Below are 7,709 nucleotides of genomic sequence, written 5' to 3' on the forward strand. Positions count from 1 at the left end.
GCTATTTAATTTCTATTTAATTCAAACTTCTCAAATCCTTACACAAAGTGATGGGAAACCACAAGTCACTGGGATTTGTTTTTTGCTAGTACTTTAGTTTATGGGGTGAATATCTGCCATTTCAGTGAATCCTTGTATACCATCCAAAGGGAGGCAGGAGTGAGGTAGCCATGAGTCTCTCAAATTTAAGTGGATACGAAGCAGCTCCTCAGAGAGCTGGATCCATATGTGTGTCACCATATCTGCATCTGACAAATGCCTGGCATATGTGCTGCCCCTTCCCCTCCTTCTAGGGTTGGCGTTATTAACTTATTATGGCACACTTTCCTCCCAGACCAGTTTTGGCCTCAGACAGATTCTTTGGCACATAGGATAAAACTTACTTGCCCAGTTTCAACCGTGGTTGACCTTTAATATTTCCATTATATCAGATAATGATAAAGGTCAAAATCTTAGCTAAAATAACAAACCTGGTCCTCCATAGCTGGCTCTTAAATAAAACAGAAACTCAGAGGAGCCCAAATCATGGAGCCCAAATACCAGAACTCAAAGGAAATATGATGCATCTTCAGAATCTCAAGATAATGAAATTGATGCTCAAGAGACAAGCTGGATGGGAATTCTGCTTCTTGTAAGGGTAGAATCAGTTGTTGCAGGGTAACCCTGCATCCAAGAATAACTAGGAGAACTGGATGAAACACGCAGAATGTCTGTTGGAAGGCACTGGAGAGCTACCTAGGCAACAAAAACTTGAAAGGGTCAAGAAAAACAAAAAGAGAAATGAAGTAACATTCAGACTGGTTTTCCCCTTGAAGGCTCTTGCAAATATGCAACCTGTGACTGAGATGAGGAGACACTAAGCGAAGCATCCTACAGTTTCATGGGGCATCAGAAATAAAAATTGGATTTTAGAGCTAGTTAATGGTTTAGGGCCCTGGCAAACACTCCATGCTTTTAGTTGGGACCCTCAAACAATTACACTACAGAAAATAAAGTTCCCTAAAAAGTCTGAAGCCCAATTTCAAATCACCTCAGTTTATGACTGGGTAAGATAACTGGTTCCATCTTAACTGCCTGCTGGAAGCTAAAATAAGTACTCTCTTCAGGAAGATAACACTTTCCAGAGATTTAAATCATCTCCATTTTTCTTTCTTTCTTTCTTTCTTTCTTTCTTTCTTTCTTTCTTTCTTTCTTTCTTTCTTTCTTTCTTTTTTTTTTTTTTTTTTTCCAGAAACTGCCCTGCATTCAAACAAAAAGTATCTAGTATATCTCTAGGCAAAATTGCTGAAAACCAAGATAAAAACACTTAAGATATCCAGATATTGCAACGATCAGACGTGGAGTTTAAGATAATGATGATTTGTACATTCAATAAATTAAACGATGAGATAGAGAATTGTACAAGAAAACTGGAAACTATAAAAAAAAGATACAATGTCTAAAACTGGAAAATATGATAGCTGAAATTAAGAACTCAATGGATTGGTATAACAGTGGCTTAGATATAATTAAAGAGAAAATGATCATAAACTGGATGATGAATCAGAAGATAGGAGTAAAGGATTAGATGGAGTTAAAATGTTCCAAGGCCTTGCTTTGGCCAGGAAGTGGCAAAATAATATTATTCATTAGACTTCAATAAGTCAAAGATGAATGTTGAAATGCCTATGGTATCCACTAAAAGCTTAAGGAAAGATTGAATAACTAAAAATAGCTAACAGTGAGGGGAATATAATAAAAATAATAAAAATGTATAATCCAAAGTCCAAAAGAATTTAAAAAGGAATAAAAATAAATATAAAACAGATGGCACAAGTATAAAATAAATAGCAAGGTGGTGAGTTTAATTTTATACATATGAATCAAAATCTCTAATTAGAAGACAAAAATTGTCAGACTAGATAAAGCAAACAACATAAAACAAGACTCTATATTGTACAGAAGTACATACTGCAAATTAAAATAATTTGGGAAAATTGAAAATAAAGGTGTGGAGAAAGATACAGCATGAAAATATTAACCACGAGAAAGCTCATGTACCTATACTTTTTTCAGACAAAGTGGACTTTAAGGCAATAAGCAATACTACAGATAAAAAGATATTTCATAATAAAGTGGTCAATCCAACATAAAGATATCACAAGTATAAATTTTTATACACCTAATAATAAGATAATACCTGATAGAACAAAATGGAGACATATAAAAATCTACAATGGGTTGGGCGCAGTGGCTCACATCTGTAATCCTAGCACTTTGGGAGGCTGAGGCAGGTGGATCATCTGAAGTCAGGAGTTTGAGACCAGCCTGGCCAACATGGCAAAACCCTGTCTCTACCAAAAATACAAAATTAGCCAGGCCTGGTGGCACACACCTGTAATCCCAGCTACTCCAGAGGCTGAGGCAGGAGAACTGCTTAGAACCCGGGAGGTGGAGATCGCAGTGAGCCGAGATTGCACCACTGCACTCCAGCCTGGGTAACAAAGAGAGGCTCTATCTCAGAACACAACAACAATAACAACAAAAACAAAAACTACACTGATAGTAAGAGCTTTAACTGATAGGACCGAATTTATTGGTCAATGGACCAAAAACTGGTGAATATTTTGGTCAATGGACCAAAAAGTAAATAAACAAATGAATAATCAACAGGGTTAAAGAAGATTTGAACAACAGGATTAATAAAATGACCTAACTGATACATATAGAACACTGCCTGCACTCAACAATTGCAGGCAGAACATTTACCAAAATTGACTGTATGTGAAACTGTATAGTTTCAACATGTTTCGAATGATTTAAATCATATAGTATAGTCTATGACTGTAACACAATTAAGCTATTAATTAAAAGATAAAAGTAGAAAATTTCTAATGTTTAGAAATGAATCAATACACTTTTAAACATATGTGAAAGACGAAATCACAGAGAAAATTTAAAAATATTTTGAATGGAGTTTTAAGAAACATAATAGATCAAAACTTGTGGGATGCAGTTAAAGCCATTCTTAGGTAGTCTTAAATGCATTTATTGGGATGGGGGAAGGAAGAAAATTAATGATCTAAGACTCTAGCTCAAGAAATGAGAAAAAGAACAACAAATTAGGTATTAAGAAATTCACACGATGAATGAAATAGAAAACAAATGTACAATAAAGAAAATAAAATAGAGAAAACCAAAGGCCAATATTTGGTCTGTGAACATCATAATATAATTGATAGCTTTCTGATAAGGCACAGGGAGAAGACATAATCACCATCAGGATTGGAAAATTACCGCAGATATTACAGAATTTTTAAAATTAAGAGAACATAATAAACAATTTGTGCCAATAAATATGAAAATTTAGGTTTAATAGATTAGTATCTTGAAAAATATAGCATACCACAACTGTCACAGAAAATGGAAAATGTATTAAAGACAATTAAATCCACAATTTAAGTCCTTTCCACAAAAAACTCCAAATCTAGATAACTTAATCAAATAATTCTTCTAAATATTTAAGAAAAAAAAGAACACTCAACATATACAAACGTTTCCCCCAAAATAGAAAAGTAAGCCATACTTCCCAACTTATAATGACAAGAACGTTGTAAAAAAAGAAAATTACAAAGAATCTCTCTCGTGAACATAGATGCAAGAATCCTAAACAAAATACTAGCAAACCAAATCCAGTAATGTAAAAAGAATATTACTTCTTTACCAACCTGAATTTGTTCTAAAAATGTAAAGTTAGCTTGACATTTGAAAATCAATCACTGTAACCCACCTCGTTAACAGAAGAGAAAAATCATGATTATCTAAATAGAAACAGAAAATGCATTTGATAAAATATGCACCTATTTATGACAAATACTCATAGCAAACTAGGAATAAAAGTCAATGTCCTTAATCTGATAGAAAATGTCTACAGATGCCATATAGTAAACATTCTATTTAATAGCAAAATATGTAAACTTTCCCTTGAGATCAGGAATAAGCTAAGAAGCCCACTATCGCCATAAATATTCAAATTCTACAAGAGGTTCTTATAAGTACAATAATGCAAGAAAAATTAATAAAAGAGACAGTGAGTGGAAAGGGAGAAAAAAATGCCGTTATTTCTAGATGACATGATTGTGTGTTTAGAATATCCAAAAACATCTACAAATAGCCTATTGTAATTAACTAGTGGATCTGATGAGGTTGCTAGCTACAAAGCCAATACATAAAAAAATTATATTTCTGTATATCAGCAGCAAACAATAATAGGAAGTGAAATTTAAATAACTATGTCATTTTCAATTGTATCATAAAACATCAAACATCTAGAATTAAATCTAATGAAAAATAAACAAAGACACCAAGAAAATATAAAATGTTACTGAAAATAGTCAAAGAAAAACTAAATAAATTGAGATATTTACCGCATTCCTGGATTGGAAAACTAAATATTGTAAAAACCTCAATTCTCTTCAGATTAATTTATACATTAAATTCAATCCCCATGAAAACCCCAGTGTGTGTGTGTGTGTGTGTGTGTGTGTGTGTGTGTGTGTGTGTAGACTGACAAGCTGATTCTAAATTATATATGAAAGTAAAAGGGCTAAGAAGTTAAGAATACTTTGAAGAACAACAAAGCAGGAAGACTTACATTATCAGCTATAAAGATTTATTATGAAGCTACACTAATTAAAATTATGTGGTATTGGTGCAAGGATAAACAAATCAACTGAACAGAATAGAGTTTAGAAAAAAGACACACGTAGGTCAGGTGCAGTGACTCACACCTGTAATCCCAGCACTTTGGGAGGCCGAGGCATGTGGATCGCTGGAGCACAACAGTTCAAGACTGACCTGGAGAACATGGAGAAACCCTGTCTCTACTAAAAATACCAAAATTAGTGAGGCTGGTGATGCGCACCTATAGTCCCACCTACCCAGGCTGAGGTGGTAGGATCACTTGAGCCCAGGATGCAGAGTTTGCAGTGAGCTGAGATTGCTCTACACCACTGCACTCCAGACTGGGCCACAGAGTGAGATCCTGTCTCAAAGAAAAAAAAAAAAAAAAGAGAAAAAGACACACATACACATGAACATTCAATTTATGACTAAAGTAGCACAAAGACGACAAAAACAAAATACAAATGTATTTGTCAAAAAAGGTAAAAGATTGATAAATTGAACACTATTAAAATTGATAAATTCTTTTTATCAAAGTATATCATTAAGAGAATAAAAAGGTAAACCACAGAATAGGAGAACTGATTTGTAATTGTGTTAAGTAATAAAGTACTACTTTCCAGAAATATAAAGCATTACTACACATGAACAAGAAAAAACAGATAAACCATAGGAAATGAGGGAAAAAAAATCATGAATATGCATGTCACGAAAGAGGCTATACACTTGACCAATAACTATACAAAAAGGTGCTCAACCTCATTAGTCATCAGGAAAGGCCAATTAAAACTACAATGAGGGTCAGGTGCATGGCTTATGCCTGTAATCCCAGCACTTTAAGAGGCTGAGACAGGCACATCACTTGAAGTCAGGGGTTCAAGACCAGCCTAAGCAACATGGCAAAACCCCATCTCTACAAAAAATACAAAAATTAGCTAGGCGTGGTGGTACACGTCCATAGTCCCAGCTACTCGGGAGGCTGAGGCACGAGCATTGCTGGAGCCCAGGAGATGGAGGTTGCCGTGAGCCGAGATTGCACCACTGAACTCCAGCTGGGGAGACAGAGCAAGACTCTGTTTCAAAACAAAACAAAACAAAACAAAAAAAACTACAGTGAGAGGCCAGGCGTGGTGGCTCACACCTGTAATCCCAGTACTTTGGGAGGCTGAGGAGGGCAGATCATGAGGTCAGGAGTTTTGCCAGCCTGACCAACATGGCAGAACCCCGTCTCTACTAAAACACAAAAATTAGCCGGGTGTGGTGGTGTGTGCCTGTAATCCCAGTTACTCAGGAGGCTGAGGCACAAGAATCGCTTGAACCCGGGAGGTGGAGGTTGAAGTGAGCCAAAATCACACCACTGCACTCCAGCCTGGAGACACAGTGAGACTCTGTCTCAAAAACAAAACAAAACAAAACAAACAAACAAAAAAACGACAGTGACATATTCCTATATACTTCCAAATGGCTAAAATAAAAACAACTGATACATGATGTGTGGGGAGGACATAGATCAACGGGAACACTCATACACTGGTATTGAAATAATTGTTACAATCTATTTGGAAAACTGATTGGTAGTATCTCCTATATCTGAAATAGACACATGTCATATAACCCACCAATTTATCTCCTACATATACACATAGGAAATATCACAGCAACATTATTTGTAGTGGACACTAATTGGAAACAATTCCAATGTCAGTCAACATTGGAATAGATAAGTTGTGGTATATTCATACTATAGATCACTATACAACAATGAAAATCAATGAACTACTCCTACAAGCCAAAACATGGATGAATTGCACATAGATAGTTTTGATCAAAAGAAGCCAGACATAAAAGGATACCTTCACAAAGTAAAAACAAAAACAAAAAACAGCCCCCTTACACACACAAATGCACACATACACATGCACTCATATACACACATAGGCAAAACAAATGTGCTTTTCTCTAAGAAGGAGGGAGGGGTAACCTGTAGGATGCTTGACTATGCTCTATTTCTTGACCCAGGTGGTGGGTTACATGAGAGAATTCACTTTGTAATAAATCATCATTTTTGCAATAAAGAGTTTTTAAAGGTATGTTGAGAAATTAAAATGAGAAATGAGATTTTGGAACTATTTCCAGAGAAGTTAATTATTAGAATTTAGACCCCCTTTCTTTTGGTGTGCCACCATGGTGTAGCCATTCATGCTTCTTCTCATCTCTGCCACTCATTGCTGTTTGGATGCAGATGACAGCAACCCATCCAGCAATGCAAACACACCCTCTTAAAAAGGGAAACTAGGCTGGGCGCAGTGGCTCACACCTGTAATCCCAGCACTTTGGGAGGCCGAGGCGGGTGGATCACCTGAGTTCAGGCATTTGAGACCAGCCTGGCCAGCCTGGCCAACATAGTGAAACCCCATCTCTACTAAAAATACAAAAAATTAGCTGGGCATGGTGGTGCGCATCTGTAATCCCAGGTACTTGGGAGGCTGAGGCAGGAGAATCACTTGAACCCAGGAGGCGGAGGTTGCAGTGAGCTGAGATCATGCCACTGCACCCCAGCCTGGACAACAAGAATGAAACTCCATCTCAAAAAAAAAAAAAAAGGGAAATTAATGGATCTAAAAAGACTAACATGTTCCAGGGGCTGAAATATGGTTACCAGGATTGTTTCTCTTCTTGCAACTCCACTCACCTCCTCTTGGCTTGATTCTATCTGCAGGTGATTCCTCTTGGTAGGCAGAATTACAGCAGAAAAAAACCCAATAGCTAGGTTAGACCGGACCCCACTTGGTACATGTGGGCACACTGGATCGGAGTGGCTTCAGTTCACACAAACCCCCAGATAACGTATGAATAAAATTAGTGTGAAAGTGCAACTTTATGACAAGCCAAATAGTCTCCTGCCCCACTTTCAACCCAATTGCAGTCCATAAGCCCTCTTCTATGGCAGTTCTGGAGCTGCCACTGTCTTCGAACTAAACACTGTATCAAGTATTACACTGTTTTAGGCCTGTCCCTTGAGGCCAGGACTGGGTGAGTGGGTAGGG

Source organism: Nomascus leucogenys, chromosome 3 (assembly GCF_006542625.1).
Source record: "Nomascus leucogenys isolate Asia chromosome 3, Asia_NLE_v1, whole genome shotgun sequence".
In the NCBI taxonomy this organism is placed as follows: domain Eukaryota; kingdom Metazoa; phylum Chordata; class Mammalia; order Primates; family Hylobatidae; genus Nomascus; species Nomascus leucogenys.